Raw genomic sequence first — 19104 nt, forward strand, 5'->3', positions numbered from 1 at the left:
TTTTGTTGTTGGTTGTTTCGAGTTCATTTATTATTATGGTTTGTATGTATAAAGTTTTAGTCGTGTACATAAAGTACGATCGTATTGGCAGACACCATTATTATTCATTCATTCATTCTTGTTTGTTATTATAAATAACTCCAACCATATACAAATACTACAACAACAACAACAACATCTCTTGCACATTAATTATACACCACCACTGTGTATTAGTACTTTTTTTCGAAGCGAATACGATGATGGAAATACGCTAAGACCGGCACTGCGAAAGCAATAATAAAACGTTAGCACATAACCATCTTTCGACAATATTGATTCGTGTTAATGTTCGAAAAAATTCTTTGAAAACGTCGTTTACGGCACGTTTACAATCGATTTATAAAATAAATCGAAAAACGTAACAACAGATCCGCTTAATGCAAGACGACCCGTTGTTGCTTTTCCGTTCGACGCATAATAAAGAATTTTGTATGAGAATTGATCATCATACGAATAGTGTATGTATGTGTGTTTTTTGTTGATCAGCACAGACAAAATGTGTGTGTATGTGTGACAACTAAACAACAACATTAACACGTTAATGATCCTTCCGCAGGTTCACCTACGGAAACCTTGTTACGACTTTTACTTCCTCTAAATGATCAAGTTTGGTCATCTTCCCAGCAACATCGGCAACGTCGAAACGCCACCGCGCACCGGTCCGAAGACCTCACTAAATCATTCAATCGGTAGTAGCGACGGGCGGTGTGTACAAAGGGCAGGGACGTAATCAACGCGAGCTTATGACTCGCGCTTACTGGGAATTCCTCGTTCATGGGGAACAATTGCAAGCCCCAATCCCTAGCACGAAGGAGGTTCAGCGGGTTACCCGGACCGCTCGGTCAGGGAGGACACGCTGATTCCTTCAGTGTAGCGCGCGTGCGGCCCAGAACATCTAAGGGCATCACAGACCTGTTATTGCTCAATCTCGTGCGGCTAGAAGCCGCCTGTCCCTCTAAGAAGAATTGTTTGTACGCCGACAGTAAAAACCGCACATAGAGACCGGGCGAACCCGGCTCCAGCCGGCATTTGGGATGTCGAAATACGCCTATTTAGCAGGCTAGAGTCTCGTTCGTTATCGGAATTAACCAGACAAATCGCTCCACCAACTAAGAACGGCCATGCACCACCACCCACCGAATCAAGAAAGAGCTCTCAATCTGTCAATCCTTCCGGTGTCCGGGCCTGGTGAGGTTTCCCGTGTTGAGTCAAATTAAGCCGCAGGCTCCACTCCTGGTGGTGCCCTTCCGTCAATTCCTTTAAGTTTCAGCTTTGCAACCATACTTCCCCCGGAACCCAAAAGCTTTGGTTTCCCGGAAGCTGCCCGCCGAGTCATCGGAGGAACGTCGGCGGATCGCTAGCTGGCATCGTTTATGGTTAGAACTAGGGCGGTATCTGATCGCCTTCGAACCTCTAACTTTCGTTCTTGATCAATGAAAGCGTTTTTGGCAAATGCTTTCGCTTCTGTCCGTCTTGCGACGATCCAAGAATTTCACCTCTAACGTCGCAATACGAATGCCCCCATCCGTTCCTATTAATCATTACCTCGGGGTTCCGAAAACCAACAAAATAGAACCGAGGTCCTATTCCATTATTCCATGCACACAGTATTCAGGCGAAGTTTTAGCCTGCTTTAAGCACTCTAATTTGTTCAAAGTAAACGTGCCGGCCCACCTCGACACTCAATGAAGAGCACCGCGGCGGGATTGAGTTGGGCCGCCCTCTCGAGCTAAGCCCACCGGCAGGACGTCCCGCGAAACGCCAGTTAACACCGCGAACGATGAACCGGCGGCGCGGGACACAAATTCGACTACGAGCTTTTTAACCGCAACAACTTTAATATACGCTATTGGAGCTGGAATTACCGCGGCTGCTGGCACCAGACTTGCCCTCCAATTGATCCTCGTTAAAGGGTTTAGAGTGTACTCATTCCGATTACGGGGCCTCGGATGAGTCCCGTATCGTTATTTTTCGTCACTACCTCCCCGTGCCGGGAGTGGGTAATTTGCGCGCCTGCTGCCTTCCTTGGATGTGGTAGCCGTTTCTCAGGCTCCCTCTCCGGAATCGAACCCTGATTCCCCGTTACCCGTTACAACCATGGTAGGCGCAGAACCTACCATCGACAGTTGATAAGGCAGACATTTGAAAGATGCGTCGCCGGTGCGAGACCGTGCGATCAGCGTAAAGTTATTCAGATTCACCAAGTTGTACGATGACGGCGAAACCGCCACCGATTGGTTTTGATCTAATAAAAGCGCTCCTTCCGTCTCCGGTCGGAGCTCTGTTTGCATGTATTAGCTCTAGAATTACCACAGTTATCCAAGTAAATGTGGGTACGATCTAAGGAACCATAACTGATTTAATGAGCCTTTCGCGGTTTCACCTTAATTTGGCTTGTACTGAGACATGCATGGCTTAATCTTTGAGACAAGCATATGACTACTGGCAGGATCAACCAGGGAACTGTGTTTTTGTGTTTTTTGAGACAGACGAGAGAATAAAATACTCATCATCATCGTTTATAAAGATGAAGAATATGCGCGTTTGTGCGAAACAATCTAACATATAAGAAAGTAACGCCACGCTGTTTCTTCTTTTCTTCGTACGATATAGAGATAAATGTATCGTCATCATCGTCGTCGTAGTCGTTAAACACCACAACACATATATCGGTCAATAAAGGCATAATAATAATATTTATAATATTATTTTTTACCTTTGCCGATTTAAAAGTTCAAACATTCTCTTCACTCTTCGCAAGATTGAATGCGACGTGAATTTATGAAATTCTTTCGAATCCATAAACGTTACGAATATTATATAAATATTCTCGCTCGGATATTAGAGAGTTGACGCATTTATTATTTTTGTTTGTTTAAATCACAAACATTTGTTAGTTCAACAAAGTTTGATTGCATAAGGACCGCCAACGTAAGAGAATACGTTTTGCCGCATCCGCAATCTCGCTGTGGGGAACTGGGCGAGCCACAAAATCACAAAATAAAGCAATCTCGCAAGCAAAGCCCTATTCGAATTCGATAGCGGAAATGTGCGATAAACGTCGATAAATTGGAAGCAAATGCAGAACGTATACATAATCGGTCGTTTTGTCGTCGTCATTTATGATAAACTTCGACTAAACCGTTACACCGTTCATATCGCCTCACTCAACGCATCGACACACACCACTACCATATGTATACCAGCGCGACACCGATCGAGGCAGCCGCTCGGTATTGGATGTGCGCACCGCTCCACTGACATAGCTCCACAGGCGACGTCTACCGAAGCGCACAGCTCTATAACTATAAGGCATACACACAAAAGGGAGAAAATATTTTAAATATTGATAATATTAAAAAGTCATATTTTATATTTAAACCATTATAAAATTTAATTATAAAAACGTTTGTTTTAAAAAAAATAATTAATTAATAAAAACAAAATTATTTTAAGCGCCGTACTTCGTAAACGTCGTACTTCGTTCGTCGTATGTGCAAAGTCAAATGAATGCTGTAGTTAGTCGCAGTTGGAACGTCTGAATGTCGTACAACGTAACAATAATTTTGAGTGCCCTAATGTGTAGACGTCGTACTTCGCGAACGTCGCACTTCGGAAACGACGTACTTCGTGAACGTCGCACTTCGTAAACGACGTACTTCGTAAACGTCGCACTTCGTAAACGACGTACTTCGTGAACGTCGTACTTCGTAAAGGTTATGCAATATTAATACACATTTGGTGTATTGCAAGTTGCATTTTAATAAATATTATGCATTTTTATGTTTTAATTTAATATCTAGGCCAAAATACTATGTTTATTTAATTGTTAAATGTGTACGTTTATTTATAGATACGTAATTTACATAAAAATTTGTTTTTTTTTTTATTATATGCAAACTACAAATAAAACATTTAATATTTTTAAACGTCGTACTTCGTGTAAGTTATGCAACATTGATACAAATTTAGTGTATTGCGGGTCGCAATAATATTAATTTATATTTGAACGTAGTACTTCGTGAAGGTTATGCAACATCAGTACACATTAAGTGTATTGCAGGTTGCATTATTATTAATTTATGTTTTCTCACTTTTTACCTTCATATAAAAAAAAATTTAATATTTTTGGACGTCGTACTTCGTAACAGTTATGCAATATTGATGCACATCTGTTGTGCTGCGGGTTGCATTTTATAAATTTAATGTATTCTTATGATTTACTTTAATGTCTAGGCAAAAAAACACTTTTGATTAGTTGCTGAATGTTTACATTTATTTACAGATACGTAATTTGCAAAAAAATTTGCTGTTTTTTTATTATATACAACACAAATAAAATTCTTTAATATTCTTGAACGTCGTACTTCGTGTAGGTTATGCAATATTGATACAAATTTAGTGTATTGCGGGTCACAATAATATTAATTTATATTTGAACGTAGTACTTCGTGAAGGTTATGCAAGATCAGTACATATTAAGTGTATTGCAGGTTGCATTATTATTAATTTATGTTTTCTCACTTTTAACCTCAATATAAAAAAAAATTAATATTTTTGGACGTCGTACTTCGTGAAGGTTATGCAATATTAATGCACATCTAGTGTGCTGCGGGTTGCATTTTATAAATTTAATGTATTTTTATGTTTTACTTTAATATCTAGGCAAAAAAAACAATTTTGATTAGTTGCTAAATGTTTACATTTATTTACAGATACGTAATTTGCAAAAAAATTTGCTGTTTTTTCATTATATACAACACAAATAAAATTCTTTAGTATTTTTGAACGTCGTACTTCGTGTAGGTTATGCAATTTTAATACACAATTAGTGTATTGTGGGTTGCATTATTATTATTTATTGTTTACGTTTTACTTCATCACTTTGTGAACGTCGTACTTCGTTTGTACTATGAACGCTGCATTTCGTCGCAGTCGGCAGCACGTGCGAATAAACGTCGTACAAGAAAATCACGATTTTGAGTGCCGTACTTCGCAAACGTCGTACTTCGTCTATACTATGTACAAAGTCAAGTGAACGCTAAACCTCGTCGCAGTCGACAGCGCGTGCAAATAAACGTCGTACAAGAAAATCACGATTTTGAGTGCCGTACTTCGCTAACGTCGTACTTCGTCTGTACTATGTACAAAGTCAAATGAACGCTAAACTTCGTCGCAGTCGACAGCAAGTGCAAATAAACGTCGTACAAGAAAATCATGATTTTGAGTGCCGTACTTCGCAAACGTCGTACTTCGTTTGTACTATGTACAAAGTCAAATGAACGCTAAACTTCGTCGCAGTCGACAGCAAGTGCAAATAAACGTCGTACAAGAAAATCATGATTTTGAGTGCCGTACTTCGCAAACGTCGTACTTCGTCTGTACTATGTACAAAGTCAATTGAACGCTGTACTTCGTCGCAGTCGGAAGCAACTGCAAATAAACGTCTTACAAGAAAATCATGATTTTGAGTGCCGTACTTCGCAAACGTCGTACTTCGTCTGTACTATGTACAAAGTCAATTGAACGCTGTACTTCGTCGCAGTCGGAAGCAACTGCAAATAAACGTCTTACAAGAAAATCATGATTTTGAGTGCCGTACTTCGCAAACGTCGTACTTCGTCTGTACTATGTACAAAGTCAATTGAACGCTGTACTTCGTCGCAGTCGGAAGCAACTGCAAATAAACGTCTTACAAGAAAATCATGATTTTGAGTGCCGTACTTCGCAAACGTCGTACTTCGTCTGTACTATGCACAAAGTCAATTGAACGCTGTACTCCGTCGCAGTCGGCAGCACGTGCAAATAAACGTCGTACAAGAAAATCACGATTTTGAGTGCCGTACTTCGAAAACGTCGTACTTCGTCTGTACTATGTACAAAGTCAAATGAACGCTTAACTTCGTCGCAGTCGACAGCACGTGCAAATAAGCGTCGTACATGAAAATCACGATTTTGAGTGCCGTACTTCGCAAACGTCGTACTTCGTCTGTACTATGTACAAAGTCAATTGAACGCTGTACTCCGTCGCAGTCGGCAGGACGTGCAAATAAACGTCGTACATGAAAATCACGATTTTGAGTGCCGTACTTCGCAAACGTCGTACTTCGTCTGTACTATGTACAAAGTCAAATGAACGCTGCATTTCGTCGCAGTCAGAAACAAAGCAAACGTCGTGCAATGAAACAATAATTTTGAGTGCTGCATTTGTGAGCGCCGTACTTCGTTTGTTACTTTATGGTCACATGAACGTCGTATTTCATCACACAGAGCACCATACTTAATGCACTTAAATGAACGTTGTACTTCGTACAAGTTAGGCAATATTAATACACATTTGGTGTATTGCGGGTTGCATTATTAATTTACAAAAATAGCTATGATTTTATATAAAACTAAAAATAATTCATAATATTTAAACGTCGTACTTCGTAACAGTAATACAATATTTAAACAAATGTAGTACTTCTTGAATATAGGCAATTTTCATACACGTTTACTGTGAAACCAGTTGCGTTACAATTAAAGTATACGTAGTACTTCGTGGTTTTAGGCAACTTTAGCGCGCGTTTTGTGTAATGTTGGTTGCATATCTTTAAACTAAATGATTGTGTCATTACTATTTTACCACATGAGCAATCGTGACTTTATTATATGCAGTAGTTATTAAGCAGTGAATGGTGCAAGGCGAGCGCTATGTGCTAGGCGAGAGCTATGTGCTAGGCGAGAGCTATGTGCTAGGCGAGAGCTATGTGCTAGGCGAGAGCTATGTGCTAGGCGAGAGCTATGTGCTAGGCGAGAGCTATGTGCTAAGTCCGTAGAACGAAGTATGTCGTTCGAATAAATTTGCTGGCTTTCTTCTACTCTTCCTCCTCTCTCTCTCTCTCTCTCTCTCTCTCTCTCTCTCTCTCTCTATCATCTATCTTCTTTTCCTTTTATTTCTTTCTTTCTCTCTGTCTTCTTTCTCTTTCTCTTTCTTTCCTCTCTCTTGTATTATTCATTTCTGACTCTATTACTCATACTCTTTAAGACTAGTTGGTTTCTATCACTATCACCAACCACACCATCGTCTTTTTGTTACTTGAGAGAAATAAGGCTGTACACTACTAAAGTGTATTAAATTGTGGTGAGAAGAGTGAGAGTTTTTAGAGAGGTAAATTTATTTGTAATGATATAATAGAGTAAGTTCATGTTGGTTATTAGCCCAAGTTGCATTGCATACTAGAAATTTTTATATAAACAATGTGTACCTGGCTGTGTATTGTTTTATCCTCTCAGCTTTCTAAACGTTGACGGAGTCTCGTCTCACCGACAAGACGAATCTCCAAGCTGAGTCTGTCTTAACAGATCGCAGCGTAGAAACAGCTCTACCGAATACAACACCTTGCCAGGTACGTATGTAATAATAAAATATAGTAAGTTCATGTTGGTTATTAGCCCAAGTTGCATTGCATACTAGAAATTTTTATATAAACAATGTGTACCTGGCTGGGTATATTTTTTATCCACTCAGCTTTCTAAACGTTGACGGGGTCTCGTCTCGCCGACAAGACGAATCCCCAAGCTGAGGGCTGAGTCTCAACAGATCGCAGCGTGGAAACTGCTCTACCGAGTACAACACCCTGCCAGGTACGTAAGTCGTCTACAGACAATTCCGAGTTTCGACGTCGAACAACAATGTACCCATAATTGACCGTCTAGAAGCCTGGTCGGACGTGGCAAGGATCGATCCCGCCGCCGATCGGTGGCTTCACACGGCAAATAGGGCTCGTGCGACGTTCGTACGCAAGCGTTAAACGCCTAGTAAAGTCACATTGTTTTGAGCCTGTCGACTCTCGAAACTCCTAAAGGTATCGTTGCCACCTTTGACTAGAAAGGATACGGCCTTAGAGGCGTTCAGGCATAATCCCACGGATGGTAGCTTCGCACCACCGCCCGCTCGAGCGAGTGCGTGAACCAAATGTCCGAACCTGCGGTTCCTCTCGTACTGAGCAGGATTACTATCGCAACGACGAGTCATCAGTAGGGTAAAACTAACCTGTCTCACGACGGTCTAAACCCAGCTCACGTTCCCTATTAGCGGGTGAAAAATACGCGCCCTGAAAGTACCGCCGCCAATATTTGTCGAATTTGTGGTTGTATAGTTTTTAAAACCAAACTGATCTTTTGGACCTAACGTAATAGAATTTGAGCTAAATTGATTATTTCAGGCTTAACACGGTGTAAGTTGTTATGTATGATATGGATTATATTAAAAACACTTGTCACAATTAAAAACATAAATAATTCTTTTATAAAGAATCTTCGTCATCGTCACTTGAGATTTGTAAGTGTGTTGTCGTTTGTTTAATATTAAGTCCAGACGTACCAGGCTTCTCCATGGTGGATACTTGCCGCCTTAATTATGAATCGGTATAGAACGGTTGAATACTTCTTATTATTGGAAGAGGATTGCCGAGAAATTTGTCTTCAAATTCTGGAAGTGTATTCCAGTCGAAATCATCATTCCATTCGTCGTAGATTTGTAGAATAATAGGTTGCAGTGGTTCATCTGCGTTATGTTGCATAGTGTGTGGCCGTGTATTATTTGCTACAACATTCCGAAATACGACATTTCTGGTAAACGTCCTTCCATTGCGATAGTTATATTTCCCTTGTTGAGGTCCGTTTGTGATATATATTTTTAAATTTTCTCCTATCCCCACTCGACTCATAGCTACATACAATTGGACATGCACAAAACATGGCCCATCCAGGTATTTGCCTACTTTGTCAGACGTTTGTCCTTGTGATTTATTTATAGTTATGGCGAATGCAAGTTATACAGGAAACTGTTTTCTAATCATAGGCCGAGGTAAGCCAGTTCCTTCACTGTTTAAATTATCTTTATTTCTATTTCAAAGGGTACTTGCACGCTACAACCTATATTAATCTGACTGTATTTGTTTTTTTTTGTCAATTTTAGGGGTGGCTTTTTTAAGTAAGTGGTGTTTGTTTTTTATAATTACTATAATATATTTTTTTATTGTAAACCGCTTGTCAATCGATTCGAAGACACTTATGGAAATGTAAAAACCGTTTTTTATAAAAGTTAAATAGTCACCCCCAAAGAGTGAAATCCAAAAAAGTAATATAGGGGCCTTTTGTACGCATTGATATACACAATATACCTAAATGTGATAAATTTTTGTTTATTTTGTAATGTCCTTTTTCCGGGCGGCTTTGTCGGAGATCGGGTTGCGGTTGGGCCTTTTGGAGAGCCTCAAGAGAGAGAGAAAACGGGTTTCTAACTCAAACCAATTATTTATTCTATCAAACTGTACAAATAAAAATAACAACTCCCCAAGATAAATAAAAGTAATAATAATAACTATCCCTAACTATATACACTATTTACACGGTTGTCCTCGGTCGTAATTTCCCTACCAAGCCCCAGGTCGGTGTGGGCGGTGGAGATGGTGTGCTGGTTTGATGCGCAGCAAGCACCACTCGTCGGAGCTCTAGGTCGGTCGGGTCGGTGGAGATGGTGTGCTGGTTTGATGCGCAGCAAGCACCACTCGTCGGAGAAGGTTTTGCCGGTTTGATGCACGGCTCGACCCCCAGAGTTACTCACCGGTTTGATGCACAGTGAGCAACTGCTGGAGAACGCTCGGTTTCGCCCTTTTATTGGCGACACGGTGTAAACAAACCGAGCGCCGGTGGTGGTGGAACTGACTTGAGCGCATGACTCCTACGTCACCATAGAATCGTCCGGAATCCGGATGCTTCATTACAATTTATATCCAAATGTGATAAATTTTTCTTTATTTTATTTTTTACATTTTTACCCTTAACTCACCTCTTAATTCAAAGGGGTGGATTTTATTTAAATAAGTTTTATTTTTATTTTAGTGGGTACTTGCACGCAAAAACCCATATCGATCTGACTGTATGTGTATTTTTTTTTGTACACTTTAGGGGTGTTTTTGATAAGGAAAAAGTATTTAGTTCTTAGTTCTTTATGGTAAAATATTTTTTTTATTGTAAACCACATGACTGTAGATTTAATGGTAATTATAGGAATCCAGTAACATTTTTTTACAAACGCTAAAAACTCACCCTCTAAGGGTAAAATTAAAAAAAAAGAAATATATGGTCCTTATGTACGCATTGAAATACATACAATATTTGTAGTAAATGTGATAAATTTTCAATTATTTAAATTAGGTTAATTTTTGTTTATTTTTATTTTTTACGTTTTTACCCTTAATTCACCCCCAAATACAAAGGGGTGTTTTTTGCTAAAATATTTTTTATTAATATTTTAGGGGCTACCTATATGCAAAAACCGTATCGATTAGTTTTATTTGTAGATTTTTGTTTAATAACTTACCCCCAAAGGGTAAAATCTAAAAAACCAATATAAGAGCTTTATCTACGCACTAAAATACACAACATATTCAAATTTGATTAATTTTGTTTTTTTTTAATTTTTACATTTTTACCCCTAACTCACCCCTAAATATAAAGGGGTGGTTTTTGCTAAAACATTTTTTATTAATATTTTAGGGGCTACCTATATGCCAAAAACCGTATCGATTAAGCTTTATTTGTAGTATTTTGTTTAATAACTCACCCCCAAAGGGTGAAATCTAAAAAAATTATATAAGAGCCTTATCTACGCACTAAAATACACAACATATTTAAATTTGGTTAAATGTGATTTGTTTAATTTTTACATATTTACCCTTAACTCACCCTCAAATACAAAGGGGTGGTTTTTGCTAAAATTTTTTATTAATATTTTAGGGGCTACCTATATGCCAAAAACCGTATCAATTAGGCGTTATTTATAGCATTTTGTTTAATAACCCACCCCTAAGGGGTGAAATCTAAAAAACTAATATAAGAGCCTTATCTACGCACTAAAATACACAAGATATTAAAATTTGATTAATTTTGTTTTTTTTTTAATTTTTACATTTTTACCCCTAACTCACCCCCAAATACAAAGGGGTGGTTTTTGCTAAAATATTTTTTATTAATATTTTAGGGGCTACGTATATGCCAAAAACCGTATCGATTAGGCTTAATTTGTAGATTTTTGTTTAATAACTCACCCCCAAAGGGTGAAATCTAAAAAAATTATATAAGAGTTTTATCTACGCACTAAAATACACAACATATTTAAATTTGGTTAATTTTTTTTTTAATTTTTACATTTTTACGCTTAACTCACCCCCAAATAGAAAAGGGTGTTTTTTGCTAAAATATTTTTTATTAAAATTTTAGGGGCTACGTATATGCAAAAAACCGTATCAATTAGGCTTTATTTGTAGATTTTGTTTAATAACTCACCCCCAAAGGGTGGAATCTAAAAACATTATATAAGAGCCTTATCTACGCACTAAAATACACAACATATTTAAATTTGGTTAATTGTGTTTTTTTTTAATTTTTACATTTTTTCCCTTAACTCACCCCCAAATACAAAAGGGTGGTTGTTGCTAAAATTTTTTTTATTAATATTTTATGGGCTACGTATATGCAAAAAACCGTATTGCTTAGGCTTTATTTGTAGATTTTTGTTTAATAACTTACCCCCAAAGGGTGAAATCTAAAAAAATTATATAAGAGCCTTATCTACGCACTAAAATACACAACATATTTAAATTTGGTTAATTGTGTTTTTTTTTAATTTTTACATTTTTTTCATTAACTCACCCCCAAATACAAAAGGGTGGTTGTTGCTAAAATTTTTTTTATTAATATTTTATGGGCTACGTATATGCAAAAAACCGTATTGCTTAGGCTTTATTTGTAGATTTTTGTTTAATAACTCACCCCCAAAGGGTGAAATCTAAAAAAATTATATAAGAGCCTTATCTACGCACTAAAATACACAACATATTTAAATTTGGATAATTGCGTTTTTTTTTTTAATTTTTACATTTTTACCCTTAACTCACCCCCAAATACAATGGGGTGGTTTTTGATAAAATATTTTTTATTAATATTTTAGGGGCTACCTATATGCAAAAACCCGTATCGATTAGGCTTTATTTGTAGATTTTTGTTTAATAACTCACCCCCTAAGGGTGAAATCTAAAAAAACAACATAGAGGCCTTATCTGCACACTAAAATACACAACATATTTAAATTTGGTTATTTTTTATTTTTTTTTTATTTTTTACGTTTTTACCCTTTACTCACCCCCTAATACACAGGGGTGTTTTTTGTTATAATATTTTTTATTAATATTTTAGGGGCTACGTATATGCAAAAAACCGTATCGATTAGGCTTTATTTGTAGATTTTGTTTTTTTTTGTCAATTTTAGGGTTGTTTTTCGAATAGAAGGGGTGGTTATTCCACCTTTATAAAAATTATTTTTTTAATCTTACGCGCATGTCTATCGATTAAGTTAAAAAAACTTTAAAATTTTAATCATGACTTTGTGACTTTTATCCAGCTCAAAGTCCGCATTAGTGGTCCGGGTGGTGGGGGAAGTGACTTTTAGATCTAATTGAGATAAAAATCTGTTTTTTTTTTTCATATGTCGGGGGAGCATGACCAAAGCACTTTAGAAGTTGTTTGATGATTGTACGCCCTTTAGTTACCGTGATCTATGGACGTTTGGTGGGGAAAATGTACAGGTCAGACGCAACTGCGCATGCGCACCAGACCAATGAAAAACGAAAGCTAAGAGAATTTCGGAGTTTCTTTTTGAGGTCTAAAATTTTTAAAAAACATCTTTGACATTGTTTGAATTTTTTGAATTTAGTGGTTCTTTAAATACGTTAAAAACTCACCCCCTTAGGGTGAAATCTAAAAAAACAACATCGAGGCCTTATCTGCACACTAAAATACACAACATATTTAAATTTGGTTAATTTTTATTTTTTTTTATTTTTTACGTTTTTACCCTTTACTCACCCCCTAATACACAGGGGTGGTTTTTGTTATAATTTTTTTTATTAATATTTTAGGGGCTACGTATATGCAAAAAACCGTAACAATTAGACTTTATTTGTAGATTTTGTTTTTTTTTGTCAAATTTAGGGTTGTTTTTCGAATAGAAGGGGTGGTCATTCCACATTTATAAAAATTATTTTTTTAATCTTACGCGCATGTCTATCGATTAAGATAAAAAAACTTTAAAATTTTAATCATGACTTTGTGACTTTTATCCAGCTCAAAGTCCGCATTAGTGGTCCGGGTGGTGGGGGAAGTGACTTTTAGATCTAATTGAGATAAAAATCTGTTTTTTTTTTCATATGTCGGGGGAGCATGACCTAAGCACTTTAGAAGTTGTTTGCTGATTGTACGCCCTTTAGTTACCATGATCTATGGACGTTTGGTGGGGAAATTGTACAGGTCAGACGCGCATGCGCATGCGCTCTGGACCAATGAAAAACGAAAGCTAAGAGAATTTCGGAGTTTCTTTTTGAGGTCTAAAATTTTTAAAAAACATCTTTGACATTGTTTGAATTTTTTGAATTTAGTGGTTTTTTAAATACGTTAAAAACTCACCCCCTAAGGGTGAAATTTAAAAAAACAACATAGAGGCCTTATCTACACACTAAAATACACAACATATTTAAATTTGGTTAATTTTTAATTTTTTTTATTTTTTACGTTTTTACCCTTTACTCACCCCCTAATACACAGGGGTGGTTTTTGTTATAATATTTTTTATTAATACTTTAGGGGCTACGTATATGCAAAAAACCGTATCGATTAGGCTTTATTTGTAGATTTTGGTTTTTTTTGTCAATTTTAGGGTTGTTTTTCGAATAGAAGGGGTGGTCTTTTCACATTTATAAAAATTATTTTTTTAATCTTACGCGCATGTCTATCGATTAAGTTAAAAAAACTTTAAAATTTTAATCATGACTTTGTGACTTTTATCCAGCTCAAAGTCCGCATTAGTGGTCCGGGTGGTGGGGGAAGTGACTTTTAGATCTAATTGAGATAAAAATCTGTTTTTTTTTTCATATGTCGGGGGAGCATGACCTAAGCACTTTAAAAGTTGTTTGATGATTGTACGCCCTTTAGTTACCGTGATCTATGGACGTTTGGTGGGGAAAATGTACAGGTCAGACGCGCATGCGCATGCGCTCTGGACCAATGAAAAACGAAAGCTAAGAGAATTTCGGAGTTTCTTTTTGAGGTGTAAAATTTTGAAAAAAATTTTTAACGTTATGAGACGATTTTGAATTTAGTGGTTGTTAAAATGTGTTGTATTTGGCTATTTTTAAGGGGGTTGTAGGGGGTGTAGAAAGTTTTGGTGTTGATTTTTAAATTTCTCAGGTCAAAATCTATAAAGTACATGCGCGCCTTCGGCGCGCATGGAAAATTTTTTCTATAGCTCAAGGTCTCCGTTAGCGGGTATAATAAAAATACGCGCCCTGAAAGTACCGCCGCCAATATTTGTCGAATTTCTGGTTGTATAGTTTTTAAAACCAAACTGATCTTTTGGACCTAACGTAATAGAATTTGAGCTAAATTGATTATTTCAGGCTTAACACGGTGTAAGTTGTTATGTATGATATGGATTATATTAAAAACACTTGTCACAATTAAAAACATAACATTTATTAAATTGTTTTAACATATGTTTTTCAATTTAGTAAATATAAAAGGTTTTATAAAGAATCTTCGTCATCGTCACTTGAGATTTGTAAGTGTGTTGTCGTTTGTTTAATATTAACTCCAGACGTACCAGGCTTCTCCATGGTGGATACTTGCCGCCTTAATTATGAATCGGTATAGAACGGTTGAATACTTCTTATTATTGGAAGAGGATTGCCGAGAAGTTTGTCTTCAAATTCTGGAAGTGTATTCCAGTCGAAATCATCATTCCATTCGTCGTAGATTTGTAGAATAATAGGTTGCAGTGGTTCATCTGCGTTATGTTGCATAGTGTGTGGCCGTGTATTATTTGCTACAACATTCCGAAATACGACATTTCTGGTAAACGTCCTTCCATTGCGATAGTTATATTTCCCTTGTTGAGGTCCGTTTGTTATATATATTTTTAAATTTTCTCCTAACCCCACTCGACTCATAGCTACATACAATTGGCCATGCACAAAACATGGCCCATCCAGGTAGATGCCTACTTTGTCAGACGTTTGTCCTTGTGATTTATTTATAGTTATGGCGAATGCAAGTTATACAGAAAACTGTTTTCTAATCATAGGCCGAGGTAAGCCAGTTCCTTCGCTGTTTAAATTATCTTTATTTCTATTTCAAAGGGTACTTGCACGCTACAACCTATATTAATCTGACTGTAATTGTTTTTTTTTTGTCAATTTTAGGGGTGGCTTTTTTAAGTAAGTGGTGTTTGTTTTTTATAATTATTATAATATATTTTTTTATTGTAAACCGCTTGTCAATCGATTCGAAGACACTTATGGAAATGTAAAAACCTTTTTTTATAAAAGTTAAATAGTCACCCCCAAAGAGTGAAATCCAAAAAAGTAATATAGGGGCCTTTTGTACGCATTGATATACACAATGTGATAAATTTTTGTTTATTTATATCCAAATGTGATAAATTTTTCTTTATTTTTATTTTTTACATTTTTACCCCTAACTCACCCCCAAATATAAAGGGGTGGCTTTTGCTAAAACATTTTTTAATAATATTTTAGGGGCTACCTATATGCCAAAAACCGTATCGATTAGGCTTTATTTGTAGTATTTTGTTTAATAACTCACCCCCAAAAGGTGAAATCTAAAAAACTAATATAAGGGCCTTATCTACGCACTAAAATACACAACATATTTAAATTTGGTTATTTTTTTTTAATTTTTACATTTTTACCCTTAACTCACCCCCAAATACAAAGGGGTGGTTTTTGCTAAAATATTTTTTATTAATATATTATGGGCTACCTATATGCAAAAAACCGTATCGATTAGGCTTTATTTGTAGATTTTTGTTTAATAACTCACCCCCAAAGGGTGAAATCTAAAAAAATTATATAAGAGCCTTATCTACGCTCTAAAATACACAACATATTTAAATTTGGTTAATTTTGTTTTTTTTTAATTTTTACATTTTTACCCTTAAGTCACCCCCAAATACAAAAGGGTGGTTTTTACTAAAATATTTTTTATTAATATTTTAGAGGCTACCTATATGCAAGAAACCGTATCGATTAGGCTTTATTTGTAGCTTTTTGTTTAATAACTCACCCCCAAAGGGTAAAATCTAAAAACATTATATAAGAGCCTTATCTACGCACTAAAATACACAACATATTTAAATTTGGTTAATTTTGTTTTTTTTTTAATTTTTACATTTTTACCCTTACTTACCCCCAAACACAAAGGGGTGGTTTTTGCTAAAATATTTTTATTAATATTTTAGGGGCTACCTGTTTGGAAAAAACCGTATCGATTAGGCTTTATTTGTAGATTTTTGTTTAATAACCCACCCCCAAAGGGTGAAATGTAAAAAACTAATGGAAGAGCCTTATCTACGCACTAAAATACACAACATATTTAAATTTGGTTATTTTTTTTTAATTTTTACATTTTTACCCTTAACTCACCCCCAAATACAAAGGGGTGGTTTTTGCTAAAAAAATTTTTATTAATATTTTAGGGGCTACCTATATGCAAAAAACCGTATCGATTAGGCTTTATTTGTAGTTTTTTGTTTAAAAACTTACCCCCAAAGGGTGAAATCTAAAAAACGAATATAAGAGCCTTATCTACGCACTAAAATACACAACATATTTAAATTTGATTAATTTTGTTTTTTTGTTAATTTTTACATTTTTATTCTTAACTCACCCCCAAATACAAAGGGGTGGTTTTTGCTAAAATATTTTTTATTAATATATTATGGGCTACCTATATGCAAAAAACCGTATCGATTAGGCTTTATTTGTAGATTTTTGTTTAATAACCCACCCCCAAAGGGTGAAATGTAAAAAACTAATGCAAGAGCCTTATCTACGCACTAAAATGCACAACATATTTAAATTTGGTAATTTTTTTTTTAATTTTTACATTTTTACCCTTAAGTCACCCCCAAATACAAAGGGGTGGTTTTTACTAAAATATTTTTTATTAATATTTTAGAGGCTACCTATATGCAAGAAACGGTATCGATTAGGCTTTATTTGTAGCTTTTTGTTTAATAACTCACCCCCAAAGGGTGAAATCTAAAAAACTAATGCAAGAGCCTTATCTACGCACTAAAATACACAACATATTTAAATTTAGTTATTTTTTTTTAATTTTTACATTTTTACCCTTAACTCACCCCCAAATACAAAGGGGTGGTTTTTGCTAAAATATTTTTTATTAATATTTTAGGGGCTACCTATATGCAAAAAACCGTTTCGATTAGGCTTTATTTGTAGATTTTTGTTTAAAAACTTACCCCCAAAGGGTGTAATCTCAAAAACGAATATAAGAGCCTTATCTACGCACTAAAATACACAACATATTTAAATTTGATTAATTTGTTTTTTTTGTTAATTTTTTCATTTTTACCCTTAACTCACCCCCAAATACAAAGGGGTGGTTTTTGCTAAAATATTTTTATTAATATATTATGGGCTACCTATATGCAAAAAACCGTATCGATTAGGCTTTATTTGTAGATTTTTGTTTAATAACTCACCCCCAAAGGGTGAAATTTAAAATCATAATATAAAAGCCTTATCTACGCACTAAAATACACAACATATTTAAATTTGGTTAATTTTGTTTTTTTTTTAATTGTTACATTTTTACCCTTAACTCACCCCCAAATACAAAGGGGTGGTTTTTGCTAAAATATTTTTTATGAATATTTTAGGGGCTACCTATATGCAAAAAACCGTATCGATTAGGCTTTCTTTGTAGATTTTTCTTTAATAACTCACCCCCAAAGGGTGAAATTTAAAAACATAATATAAAAGCCTTATCTACGCACTAAAATACACAACATATTTAAATTTAGTTAATTTTGTTTTTTTTTAATTTTCACATTTTTACCCTTAACTCACCCCCAAATACAAAGGGGTGGTTTTTGCTAAACTATTTTTTATTAATATTTTAGGGGCTACGTATATGCAAAAAACCGTATCGATTAGGCTTTATTTGTAGATTTTGGTTTTTTTTGTTAATTTTAGGGTTGTTTTTCGAATAGAAGGGGTGGTCATTCCACATTTATAAAAATTGTTATTTTAATCTTACGCGCATGTCTATCGATTAAGATAAAAAAACTTTAAAAATTTAATCATGACTTTGTGACTTTTATCCAGCTCAAAGTCCGCATTAGTGGTCCGGGTGGTGGGGGAAGTGACTTTTAGATCTAATTGAGATAAAAATCTGTTTTTTTTTTCATATGTCGGGGGAGCATGACCTGAGCACTTTAGAAGTTGTTTGATGATTGTACGCCCTTTAGTTACCGTGATCTATGGACGTTTGGTGGGGAAAATGTACAGGTCAGACGCGCATGCGCATGCGCTCTGGACCAATGAAAAACGAAAGCTAAGAGAATTTCGGAGTTTCTTTTTGAGGTCTAAAATTTTTAAAAAACATCTTTGACATTGTTTGAATTTTTTGAATTTAGTGGTTTTTTAAATACGTTAAAAACTCACCCCCTAAGAGTGAAATCTAAAAAAACAACATAGAGGCCTTATCTGCACACTAAAATACACAACATATTTAAATTTGGTTAATTTTTATTTTTTTTTATTTTTTACGTTTTTACCCTTTACTCACCCCCTAATACGCAGGGGTGGTTTTTGTTATAATATTTTTTATTAATATTTTAGGGGCTACGTATATGCAAAAAACCGTATCGATTAGGCTTTATTTGTAGATTTTGTTTTTTTTTGTCAATTTTAGGGTTGTTTTTCGAATAGAAGGGGTGGTCATTCCACATTTATAAAAATTATTTTTTTAATCTTACGCGCATGTCTATCGATTAAGTTAAAAAAACTTTAAAATTTTAATCATGACTTTGTGACTTTTATCCAGCTCAAAGTCCGCATTAGTGGTCCGGGTGGTGGGAGAAGTGACTTTTAGATCTAATTGAGATAAAAATCTGTTTTTTTTTTCATATGTCGG

At 35.5% G+C, this 19104-nt stretch overlaps 1 non-coding gene across 1 annotated transcript; it reads right to left on the reverse strand.

The window, feature by feature from the left end:
* Positions 1 to 581: 581 nt before the first annotated feature.
* Positions 582 to 2504, reverse strand: LOC135267528 (small subunit ribosomal RNA). The gene has a single exon (XR_010335946.1). It is a non-coding gene; the product is annotated as a small subunit ribosomal RNA (ribosomal RNA).
* Positions 2505 to 19104: the final 16600 nt, after the last annotated feature.

Source organism: Tribolium castaneum, unplaced genomic scaffold, assembly GCF_031307605.1.
Source record: "Tribolium castaneum strain GA2 unplaced genomic scaffold, icTriCast1.1 ptg000049l, whole genome shotgun sequence".
Lineage (NCBI taxonomy): Eukaryota > Metazoa > Arthropoda > Insecta > Coleoptera > Tenebrionidae > Tribolium > Tribolium castaneum.